General features: G+C 42.8%; 1 pseudogene; it reads left to right on the forward strand.

Moving 5' to 3' along the window:
• LOC126335727 (dehydrogenase/reductase SDR family member 11-like) overlaps positions 1 to 12,584 on the forward strand; it is a 33,735-nt pseudogene extending 21,151 nt beyond the window's left edge.
• The last annotated feature ends 317 nt before the right edge of the window (positions 12,585 to 12,901 follow it).

The raw sequence follows: 12,901 nt of genomic DNA on the forward strand, positions 1-12,901 counted from the left end.
CAATGTGTTTTCTTTATTCAGATCTGTGAAATGCGATTTTAAATGATAACTAATATCCGAAAATTGGGTTTAAGGACAATTTTTGTTGTTGTCATTACCTTAATCTTACAGTATACGTTTACGCAGGCCGCTCTGTACATTATCATTTATTGGTAGCTTGTCGTCTGTAACTAAATGGTGCGGTTAGCGAGTTGACACATCGGTCCATATCTGAACGTAATTTCGTCGCCTCAAGACAACCGGTCTCATACAAACCAGATCTTACGTAACTCACAGATAGTTACCTCAAGCCGTGTCACAACAGAGCGACAACATAACCACGAAACGAAATGGCACATACTCGCGTAAAGTAATAAAATAGTTCACTGAATGTGCAGCATGTTAAAAAAAACAGGTACTTCAAAGGGATACAGGACAGACCACACAACACAGAAAAAACTCGGAACACAGGATACACCCACAGATAAACTGAGTACATCAGGCATATATGAACTCACACGCAGCGCTTTCAGTCAGCATACATAGGACAAACATACAGGAACTTTACTATTTTCTGCGCATCTGTAAGTGCTCACTGTGTGCTCAAAACTGAGTGAAGTGACGCGATAGACGGTGTTACTACAGACACTACGCAACACACCTACAAATACCTGCACCAGATTTCACTGTGGTTTTAATTTCGCAGCCAGTCGGAGGTTGGAAAACAATAGGCTGCATAAAATTGAAACTACTTTTGAATCATCCGTTGTATGTGAGGCCATTTTGTCACAATTTTATTCTGGTCACTCTCCGCAAAATTCAAATATCTGTGTTTTGTTTGATCACTAAAATCACTCAAGCAACTCTCATATATTCCACAGAGAATATTTGAATCCAGAGGGGAAGTACCTGAGCTCGAGCGACTAAAATACATCAAAAATGAAGATCCTCCAGGTCATTTACCTGTAAATTGCTGCATTTCTGTACTACAGATATTCGAAAATAAAGAGTACAGTAGTACAAGCAGCTGCATAGACAACAACTTGTAACAGACGATAATGATCACCAAATTCAAAAGCCATAAGAGGTATTACTTAATAAAAACGTAACAGTTACTTCATAAATGTTTCACAGCGGGATCCAAAAACCGTGGCAAAAATTTGGATAATGTGGTATTGCCCTACAGCGCCGTATACGCCGAAAACAACGCAGCCTGCCCAGAGGTCGACCTTGTCAAGTATACATACTGTTCCATTATACTGTGTTTTAATTACTCAATCGAAACAATTTGCGCGTGTATGAAGAATAAGGAAATATCCTACGGCAGCACAGCAACTTATTTCTGGAAACACCACTCTACTTGTACTGCATTTGTTAACATACGTTGCTTCAAGCAAATGTTTAGTCTTCTGTCAAACGATACCTCATTTAGCTCCTGTGAGTATGCTAGTCATAACGGACTGTTACAAGGTATTGTTTATTCAGAGACTTAAGCTTGTGCAGCTTCAAACGCCGACTGTACACAATTACAGAGTTTTACAGACAAATAACGTTAATAAACAGATTCTGTGTTTTAAAATGATTTTCTTTTGATAACTGTATTTTCCGTCGGCGGTTGATACAATATGATAACAGTATTAAGTAAGAAAGGCTTTCCCGACGTTATGCAAAATATTATCTATTTGGTCACGAACCGGCTTTCGGGATCTTACGTCACCGATAGATGACAATTGAATGTCGCAAAGAAGATAGACTGACGTGCAACTCACGCTGATATTATTCACACAGATCTCGCAGAACACCAGGAAAGACTTTCCCATTCTCAGGCGCCTTGCAGCAGTTAGCGCGGCTCCCCACATCGGAGGTTCGAGTCCACCCTCCGGCACGTGTGTGTGTGTGTGTGTGTGTGTGTGTGTGTGTGTGTCGTCCTTAGCAAAAGTTAGTATAGGTTAAATTAAGTAGTGTGTAAGCCTAGGGACCGAAGACCTCAGCGGTTTGGTCCCACATGAACTTACAACCATGCGTTTTTCATCGCTCGAGTTGAGGAGCTACCAAAGTTTTGAAATCTAAATGTCAATGAGTATATTTTTCTGTCTTCGAGCACATATATAACAGCTGCTCCTTGTGTCCACAGCTTACTGGGCCACGTGCCGCCATCAAACAGCGCCATAGCGATGTACACGGCGAGCAAGCAAAGCCGTCAAGACATTGCTGGAAGGACTGTGGAAGGACCTGGTCGCCAACTAGAGCAAGATCCGCGTTGGGGTGAGTACACAGTCCCAAACAGCTGGCGACAGTGATATCTAAGCGCAACTTGTGACGTTAGAAGTTACTTAACACGGGTTAAACCTATTACTTCAAAATCATTCTTAACCGAATCCAGGTACCTTCTCCTTGGTCTGCCCCGACTCCTCCTACCCTCTACTGCTGAACCCATGAGTCTCTTGGGTAACCTTGCTTCTCCCATGCGTGTAATATAACCCCACCATCTAAGCCTGTTCGCCCTGACTGCTACATCTATAGAGTTCGTTCCCAGTTTTTCTTTGCAGGAGGATCTGCCCGAATTGACACATGATGCAGGGAATGGCAATTGAATCTCAATGTAGACAAGTGTAATGTGCTGCGAATACATAGAAAGAAAGATCCTTTATCATTTAGCTACAATATAGCAGGTCTCCAACTGGAAGTAGTTAATTCCATAAATTATCTGGGAGGAGGCATTAGAAGTGATTTAAAATGGAATGACCATATAAAATTAATCGTCGGTAAAGCAGATGCTAAGCTGAGATTCATGGGAAGAATCCTAAGGAAATGCAGTGCGAAAACAAATGAAGTAGGTTACAGTACCCTTGAAACTTCCTGGCAGATTAAAACTGTGTGCCGGACAGAGACTCGAACTCGCGACCTTTGCCTTTCGCGGGCAAGTGCTCTACCAACTGAGCTACCCAAGCACGATTCACGCCCCGTACTCACACCTTTACTTCTGCCAGTAACTCGTCTCCAGCTGTGAGGACGGTGCGTGAGTCGTGCTTGGGTAGCTCAACTGGTAGAGCACTTGCCCGCGAAAGGCAAAGGTCCCGAGTTCCAGTCTCGGTCCGGCACACAGTTTTAATCTGCCAGGAAGTTTCATATCAGCGCACACTCCGCTGCAGAGTGAAAATCTCATTCATACAGTACACTTCTTCGACCAGTGCTTGAACACTGCTCACCAGTGTGGGATCCGTACCAGACAGGGTTCATAGAAGAGATAGAGAAGATCCAACGAAGAGCAGGGCGCCTCGTTACAGGATCGATTAGTAATCGCGAAAGCGTCACGGAGATGGTAGATAAACTCCAGTGGAAGACTCTGCAAGAGAGACGCTCAGTAGCTCGGTACGGGCTTTTGTTGAACTTTCGAGAACATACCTTCACCGAGAAGTCAAGCATTATATTGTTCCCTCCTACGTATATCTCGCGAAGAGACCATGATGATAAAATCAGAGATATTAGAACCCGGACAGAGGCATACCGACAATCCCAGGTGAAAGGATGTCAGTGATAAGATTCGCTGATGACATTGCTATCCTGAGTGAAAGTGAAGAAGAATTACAGAATCTCTTGAATGAAATGAACTGTCTAATGAGTACGGAATATGGATTGCGAGTAAATCGAAGAAAGGCGAAAGTAATGAGGAATATCAAAACTCAGAACAGCGAGAAACTTATGATCAGGATTGATGAAATTAAGGAATTCTGCTACCTAGGCAGGAAAACAGCCCATGACGGACGGAGCAACGGGCCCATAAAAAGCAGTGTAGCACTGGTAAGAAGAACATTACTGACAAAGAGAAGTTAACTAGTATCAAACATAGGCCTTAATTTGAGGAAAAAACTTCCGAAATTTAGAATAGTATTCTATGCTTTCTAGAAATAATTCTCTGCGATTCTATCAAAATGCAGATTTAGTATTGGCGATGGCGATGGGATATACTGTGACTTCACAATCACTGTCTAAAGGATTCGCTTATCGGTCAGACTGTTTGCGAGAAACTGTAGCGTTTCCTTGGCGCGGTGTCGACTTCCGATGCTATCCTTCTGTCAATGGTGACACGAGCTTTCAAGGAACACTACCGAAACAGTGTCCCTCATCTCGGACGCTTAGCATAGCCTTGTGTAGCAGTGAGACATTGGTTGTGGGAAAATCAGAACAGAAGAGAACAGAATCATTTGAGATGTGGTTACTTTACTTTTGCGCATCCAAATCAAATTTTATTTTTCCAATAGTTAGCCACCGCTACGGCTTTGTCGTTGGCTTGTAGCAGGTCACTAAAACTGCAAGGCTCCGGCAGTAGTCGACACATGAGCTGATGTGCCTCGTCTTGTACCTCTCCGCATTCGCAAAGAACGTCGCCATCGGTAGTCAGCACTCCCCACTTGCACAGATTAGTTTTGCATCTGGGTACACCAGCCCTCAGGCTATTTAGTGTTCTCCACACTGTATAAGGAAGTTTGTTTCCAGGTGCCATTTACTCCTTTGGTATTATTTGCAGTGAGGTTTGTTCATTCTCCCATTTACCGACTCTATTATCTTCCTGTGAACCGTCAAGGATCTTGGTTCTTACAATTAAGCTATTTCTAGACTTACGCCTCCGGGCCTGAGTGATGTGCCCACTCAGTGGGTGTCGAGAATCTGTTTCTTTCTTTGTTCTCTCAGCGTCTACTGCCACCTGCCTTCTGATGTTGGATGGGGCAATTCCAGCAAGTAGGTACAAATTACCCGTTGGTGTGGGTCTGAGACAGCCTGTAACAATTCACATTGTCTCATTTACACTTACAGCAACCTTTTTAGCATGTGCAGACGCTGCCCATACTGGTGCTGCATAGTCTGCTGCAGAAACACACAGAGCAAGTGCTGGTGTTCCCAGTACTGATGGTTGAGCTCCCCATTCATAGTTTGTCTTTCTGCGGATGATGTTATTCCTGGAGCAGACTTTAGCCTTGGTGTTTTAGCAATGCTGCTTGAAGGAAAGCGTTCTGTCAAGTACAACCCCAAGGTATTTAGGTGTTGGACAGTGCTTTAGCTTCTTACTTTGCCATGTAACGTCGCGCTCAACTCCAGCATCTCTATTGCGTAGATGGAAAGCACGTACTTGGGTTTTGTCGGGGTTTGGCTTGAGGTGATTGGCGTCGTAGTATTGAGCCAGTTCTTCAAACGCTCTAGAGATATTTCCAGATGTTGCATCAAAATTGGATCCCTGGACCACCACAGCTCTGTCATCAGCATATACGAACAGTCTTGCACCTTGAGATATAGGTTGGTCATTAGTGTACACATTATAAAGGACGGGAGAAAGTACACTTCCTTGTGGCATGCCATTCTTCTGCAGTCGTCATCTACTGTTCTTACCATTTAGGGAGACATAAAATCTTCGATTCTGCAGAAGACTACCAATAACCATCGTCAACCTACAGTCCCCTGTGAGGTGATATAATTTGCGCAATAGCTTTCTGTGGTTTACCGTGTCATATGCAGCAGTAAGATCTACGAAAGCTGCTCCAGTTATTTTTTCAAACCCATCTTCTATATGTTGCGTCAGATTAAGTATTTGCCCACAACAAGATATTCCTGGTCTGAAACCTGCTTGTTCCTTTATGAGCTTTTCCATCTATAGTTTCTGCCACCCGGTTGAGAATCATCCGCTCCAGTATCTTATGGAGAGGGCACAGAAGTGACACTGGTCTGTAACTTTTGGGGTTCTATATCTCCTTGCCAGGTTTCAGTAAAGCCACCACTCTAGCCTGCCGCCATAGTTTTGAAATATTCAGCTCTTTAATACAGTAGTAACCAGTTTCGACCTTTGGGCCCAAACTGTTCTATCTGCTCCGTTCTAAGGTCATAAGTTCCAGCGGTCTTATTCAGTTTCATATTCTGAATGGCGTCTTCCAGTTCGGTTGCTGTGAATGAAGCATTGAGGAGTCCGTACTCTTTTTGTTCTTGGGGTATAACTCTTTCCCTTTCTCTTTATACAGAAGAACGTTGACAATTAAGTGCACTGACGAGGTAAGGAATGAAGAAGTTCTCCGTAGGATCGGCGAGGAAAGGAATATATGGGAAACATTGCCGAGAAGAAGGAACAATATGGGAGGAAGTCTGTTAAGACATAGGAATAAGTTCCATGGTACTAGAGGGTAAGAACTACAGTTCAGTACAGTACAGTACAGAAGGCAGAGACTGGAATACATCCAGCAAGTTACTGAAAACGTAGGTCGCAAGTGTTACTTTGAGATGAAAAGTTGGCACAGGAAAGGAATTCGAGGCGGGTCGAGGGTTGATTTAATAATAAAAAAAAAAAAACAATAGCTTGAGGCAGTCCGTACTGCAAAAAGAACGGTAAATGTTTGAGAAGTAATTTATTCTCTCAGAGTGTCAAAATTCATCCCAGCCAAAAGAATTGAAACAACGCCATTTCACAACATCCACATTTTACGAGCATATAACGTAATCGGAAAAGAGAGATCTTATTGTGATGAAATTATTTAAAAGCAATCTTGATCGCAGCGGACGTTACATTATGACTGGTTTCGGTCTTTTAATTACGGGCCATCATCAGAGTTTGCGCCATCTGGATGACGGCGATGGCACCCACATTTGTTTCTTGAAAATATGACGAAGAAGATGCTGAGCTGTTTCGATAGTAGTAGTGAGTGTTTCTTTCGGTTAGAAGGTCAGTTCAAAGAGGGACACAGTCTCAAAGGGATCAGGGCAAAGGATAAGTCTAGACCTAGGAACATCTGCATTATAGCCATAGAGAACCAATAACTGCATTCTATTGGCAGAAGACGTACTGCGCGGTATGGGATCCCTGCCAGATAGCGTTGATAAAGGACAAAGTCCAAAGAAGGGCAGCTCGTTTTGCTCTATCGCGAAATAGCGGGGAAAGTGTGACGGATATAATAAAATTGTTGTGTTACTCACTAAAATAAGACGTATTTCGCTGCAATGAAATCTTTCCACGAAATTTCATTCACCAACTTTCTCCTCCAAATGTGGGAAAGTATTTGTTGTCTCCCACCTACATCGGCTAGAATGATTATCTTATTCCCACGTGCTGTTTGGCAGGGCAACAGTACAGAAATAGTATGAACCAGGCTCCATGAACCTCTGCCAAATACTTAAATGTGAATTGCAGAGTAATCATGTAGCTGTAGCTCTGAATGTAGTCTATAAGCAAAAGCAGAATCTCGGACTAGAGGACTTAATCGTTCTTTGTATTTCATGCTAAATTTCCTGCAGTGGTGCACAGAATCTGCATCTTCTGTAGCGAATAGAGTTAATGATAATGTTTTGCTAGGTTCAGCTGCACGGCCACCCAGCCATCCTTTCTCAGTAAAGGGTGTTTTCATGGAAATTAATACCACCACCATAAACAACTCGACCTAGCAGGGTCCCCTGTACTTGATCTGGCTGAAAACAACAGATGCACGGCAGGTTTCGAGGACCATAGGGACAAAGGGGGGCATATGGCTGCTTCCGGAATCTGGGGTACAAACTTGTAATTCATTGCCAGATTCTCGCACATTCTAGAAATAATTCTCTGCGATTCTACGAAGCTGCAGATTTAGTATTGGCGAGGACGACGGGATATACTATGGCTTCAACAATCACTATAGAAAGGATTTGCCAGAGTGTTCACAGGAAACTGTAGCGTTTCCTTGCCGCGATGGCACTTCCGACACTGTCCTCCTGTCAATGGTGGCACGACCTTTCAAAGAAAACCGAAACAGCTTCCCCCATCTCAGACGCTTCCTCGTTATGCATACGTGGTGAAAGTTATGTAAACCGACAAACATTGGGAGTTTCCACGAGACACCAAAACATTTTTCTGCAATTTCGTAATCACCTATGAGCATTTTTTCGTCCGGCAGAGGGCGTAATCGCTTTCGGCACTCGTGTAACTGCATATAATGTGCGAACGAATCAGGCGAATGTAAGAAGCCTCCTTCATGAGCAACTGTTAATCCATTTCACTTACAGAGTGTGCACAACCTGGAACCGGGTAATAATCCACTCAGAGCACAGTTTTCGCAGTGGTCCTTGACAGCGCCAGAGCCATCCTACACTTCCGTCCTGTGTGCTGTTTACAGATGAAGCAACGTTCGGGCGTGATGGGTTATTCAACATCGACAATTCGAATGTTTTGAGTGAATCAACTGCGGTTCTACGTGAAAGTGTGTGCAGATATTGTTGGTGACTTACCTAGGCCATTAAATCACAGCCATTATTGTAATTTCCTCGCCAGAGCATTGCCAGAGTTGCTGGATGGCGTGCCCCTCACTACAGGACAGGGTATTTGGTTCCAACATGACGGGCGCGGCACATTTCAGTCGTACTGTGCGTCGATTCTGGGGATTTGGCCCCTCAGGACTTATCGATGTGTCGGGAGATGTGGAGTCTTGTTTACAAAGCCCGTGTTGAATCAGAAGAGAACCCTATTGCCCGGATAATAACAGCAGTAGTAGTAATTAAAGACATTCATGTAGTCTTCCACTGTGACGGACAGAACATCATGACCCAGTGGTGTAACATCTGTTTACAAGTTGATGGCGGCATTTTGAACAGCTACTATGACTGAAGTAATTGTGTTGTGTTAATGTTTCTGTTTTGGAGAAGTAAAGAATGAAAACATGTTTGTGAAACTATTCGTCCTCACAAGTAAACACATTACGAAAAGTGTTTTCACTGTCCCATTCAGTCTCCCAGAATTCATTAGTTTAATTAATTTTTATCCAAAGAAAACTCCTCCTACTGGTTTAATATTTGTTTCGGTGTCATGTACATGCTCCCAGAGTCTGTCGGTTTAAATAATTATCACCCGGTCTACACCATCTTATAAAATATATCCGTACACCTGTTAGTAGACATTAATACGGATTTTGCCCGCCCTTTGCCTTTATGACGGTCTGAAATCTGCAGCGTATACTTTCAATGAGGTGTCTGACATGTCTACGAAGAAATGGCAGTCCATGAGCCGAGAGCAGGGTCTGGAGTGAAGTCGTCGTTCTGCCTCATTCCAAAGGTGTTCCATTGGGTTCAGGTCGGGGCCCCAGGCAGACGAGTCCATTACGGGACTGCTACTGTCCACAAACCTTTTCCTCACAGAATCGGCGTTTTGACAGGGTGCATTGTCATGCCGACACAAACATTCGCCGGCTCCAAACTTTTCTCTTCCGTACGCAATACACCCAATTCTGCAAAATGGGTTCGTATCCTCCACACTGAAACCACGAAAAACACCCCCATTCCCCAAAACGGCCTCGTCCGTATTTTAGTGTTGGCACAGCAACTGATGCCAAACCCGAACTCTCCCATCGGATTATCAGGGGGTACAGAGATTCGTCACTCCAAATTACTCTCCAGTCAACTACTGTGCACTGGCGTCGCTCTTTACTCCACCTCAAGAGTCGCTTAGCAGTGACTACCGACATGTGAAGGGCTTATGTCAATAATGGTACAAGTCCGTTTTTGTTCATATTGAGTCCTAAAGTTAAATGAACGCTGAAAAATCTGCAGTTGAGATACCAGAAATATTCAAGTATATGGCGTCTTGACAGAGATGAACCTTTCTTTCTGTTTGTTTGACTCAATAATTTCAAAAGCATTGTAGACAGAAAAGTGGAGATGATGGACTTGTAACACTTTCGAAATAAGCCCTTCATGTGTGGCTTAAGACGAGCTGCTCGTCCATTGTTCCCCATTCTTCTTGACTCTCTACGCACAGCCGTTGATCTGGCTGGACTGCTGACAGACTCCGGCACTCGCGAGTGATTCCTCCCACTGGTTTCATGCGCGTTCTGCCAGCCACCCTCCTGAAAGCTCGGCGGCCGCTGTCCGTCTGTACGTAACATCTGCTCTCGATGTAGCTGTCCCTTTGCGTTCCAACTTCACAATCACATCACCAAGTGACGACTTCGGCAGCTTTAGAAGAACTGAAATGACCCTCATGGATTTGTTACGCATGTGACATCCAATGACTAGTCTGCATCTGAAGCCATCCATCTGTAGTAACATATTTCTAAGACCACGAGTGCTAGAATTATCATGTTACATTGACTTGTGATCCGGAAATGACAACAGTACTTCAGTGTTGTTTACTAGGAAATAAATAAGTTAACGCTTGGTAGTTACATCGCTATTCTAACTGTTTTTTTTTTTTTTAGTAAAAAAGTATTTTCTTCTTCAACAGGAAGTGTCTCCAGGAGCTGTGAAGACAGAGTTCATCTCGAACTTCAAAGGATTGCCTCCGAACTTATACGACACGATACCCTGCCTGCAGTCTGAGGACGTGGCTGAAGCCGTTGTCTACATGTTGTCCCAACATCCTCGAGTCCAAGTGAGTACACATATTTTTTCCTGAGAAGACTGGTACCGTGCATTAACGTTACAGAATTTAATTTCTCAAATCAGGACTGTAGTTTCCGGAGAATAAATATTAATTAACTAATTCCTTCTGAAGTAAAATTTAATAATTCATCTTAGATGTCCTGTCATACACATGATCCGTACGTTCCTACAGGAAAAGAGTCACTTCACCGAAAAAAATCTCAGTGCAAAAAATGGCAACCTTTTTGAAAAAGGAAACGCTTGATATTACATGATTCCCTTAAAAATGGCTCTGAGCCCTATGGGACTTAACAGCTATGGTCATCAGTCCCCTAGAACTTAGAACTACTTAAACCTAACTAACCTAAGGACATCACACAACACCCAGTCATCACGTGGCAGAGAAAATCCCTGACCCCGCCGGGAATCGAACCCGGGAACCCTGGCGCGGGAAGCGACATGATTCCCTCATAAATAGTAAGTTTCGTAAGTCAGATACGGAGGTAGCCTGTCAAATAATCGTCAGTCCTCTACTTAGATTTCACTTTTCAAAATCACACGAATACTGCATCTGGCTCGGTAAGAAATAATGGAAGTTCCAAAATAAAAAAAAATTAGGAAAGTAGTTCCGCTGCTAGTATTTAATGATGGTTAAAATGCCTCACACAAGTTTGGGAACGACTGCGAGCTCTCAGGTGACTAATGTTGAGGCTGTATGCAGAAAAAATCCACAGACCCATGCCTCTTCTTGGGCTATTCTGGTACCCAACATTTAATGTACCTACTTCCTCGTGGTCTCCAACTGCACAGTTAAATCAGTCTTTACAAGCTGCATTCCACGCGTTTGTTTCGTATCATAAATTTCTCTTGTCTGCTATTATTCTCCGTGAATACACAGTGTAACAGTTACAAATGATGGTACTGAACGCCAACAACTTTACAATGCAGCCCTACATGAACACCACACTGCCACTAAATATTGGCTTTCAGAACAATAATTATCCAATATGTACTTAATATTTTTTGGAGTGTAGCTTGTATGGAAGTGAAACGTGGCCTTAAATAATTGATATAAGAGAACTAAAGTCTCTTAGAATATTTTCCTACAAGAAAATGCTGAAGATACTATGGATAGACCAAATAACTGACGATGAGACCACAATTGGGGAAAATAGAAATTTATGGCACAATTTGTCTAAAAGAAGGGATCGCTTGAAAGAGCACATGGCGAAGTATCAAGGAACAAGGAATCGTCAGTTTGTGTGTGTGTGTGTGTGTGTGTGTGTGTGTGTGTGTGTGTGTGTGTGTGTGTGTTTGTGGTAGGGGGGGGGGGGGGGGGGGAAGAAGGGGATTGACTGTAGAGGCAGTATTGCATTCAACTGCAAATGGACGTCGGCTGCAGTAGTTATGCAGAGAATGCACTCGCATGCAGAGTTGCTTCGCACCATCTTTGGACTGATGAACACAATAACAACATTGTCTTCACTGCATTTGAAATCTGGACCAGGGAAATGGCACTGAACGACTAGGTCCCTTTAACTAACACCATTTATCCTTGGACAGCAACATTTGTTTTTATATATTTTTTCGATAACTGCAGGTCCCTTTTGGAAGACAGATAGGGAAATTACAGGTCAAATCACAACTTTACATGACGATGTCGGTCCACTAGTGTTTAAGGATGTGACTCGACCTGCATCGTTACCCTAAGCACATAACTAATTCGGTACTGTTTTGTGACAGCTTATAAATCTCAGATGATCTTTTCCAAAATAGTTTCCACAATGGCTCCGTGGCTAGTCCAGTATATGTCTGATTGTTAAGTGCTAAGCTACAGTGTTCAGTCCTCAGTTGGCTGTAGGATTTTGCTCTGTGATCTGTTCAACTCAACTGAGTGATCTGTGGGTGTCAAAAATACCAACTTACAACGTGCTTTGGAATCTATTTTCACCATAGATTCTTCTCTTCCTGGCCGGGTAAAGTCAGTTCATAGGCAGGAAGTAGGTCCAGGCATACCTCCCTCAACAGCTGCGCTCCTAGTAGTGGGCTACAGTGTCCAACCAAACATACAGGTGGAGGGTAGCTTTATTTTTAATGCTCTTAAAATAGTTTTTTGTAAACTTGTGAATACTTAATCAAAACGTTATTTGTTTCAGGTTCATGACGTCATTATGTATCCTACTGGATCTTCCTAGTGACGATGCTGTGTATCGTGTCAAACAAATCAGCTGTTATTTTTTAAATTTACTTGTATTTAATAAATGTAACTTAATTTAACGTTTCAGTTAAAAGTGTGTGTTTTATTAATCCCTGAGGTATCTATTACACTGTAAAAGATCTTTGTCAAATACCTTTTAAAAATAAGTTTCCTGAAATCTTCGACGATGTACTGGGGAAATTTTAAAATATGTTTCAATGTTTCACAAAAATTACAGCTTGGAACTAGGTTTTGTAAAAGATTCATCAAAGAAATTTAAACAGCTTGCGTATAAACTTATTAGTAACGACGAAATGGCATGAAAAACGATGAGACACTGTATCTCGCCACCTTTGGTAATAACAT

The sequence above is a fragment of the Schistocerca gregaria genome, chromosome 2 (genome assembly GCF_023897955.1).
Source record: "Schistocerca gregaria isolate iqSchGreg1 chromosome 2, iqSchGreg1.2, whole genome shotgun sequence".
NCBI classification, from domain to species: domain Eukaryota; kingdom Metazoa; phylum Arthropoda; class Insecta; order Orthoptera; family Acrididae; genus Schistocerca; species Schistocerca gregaria.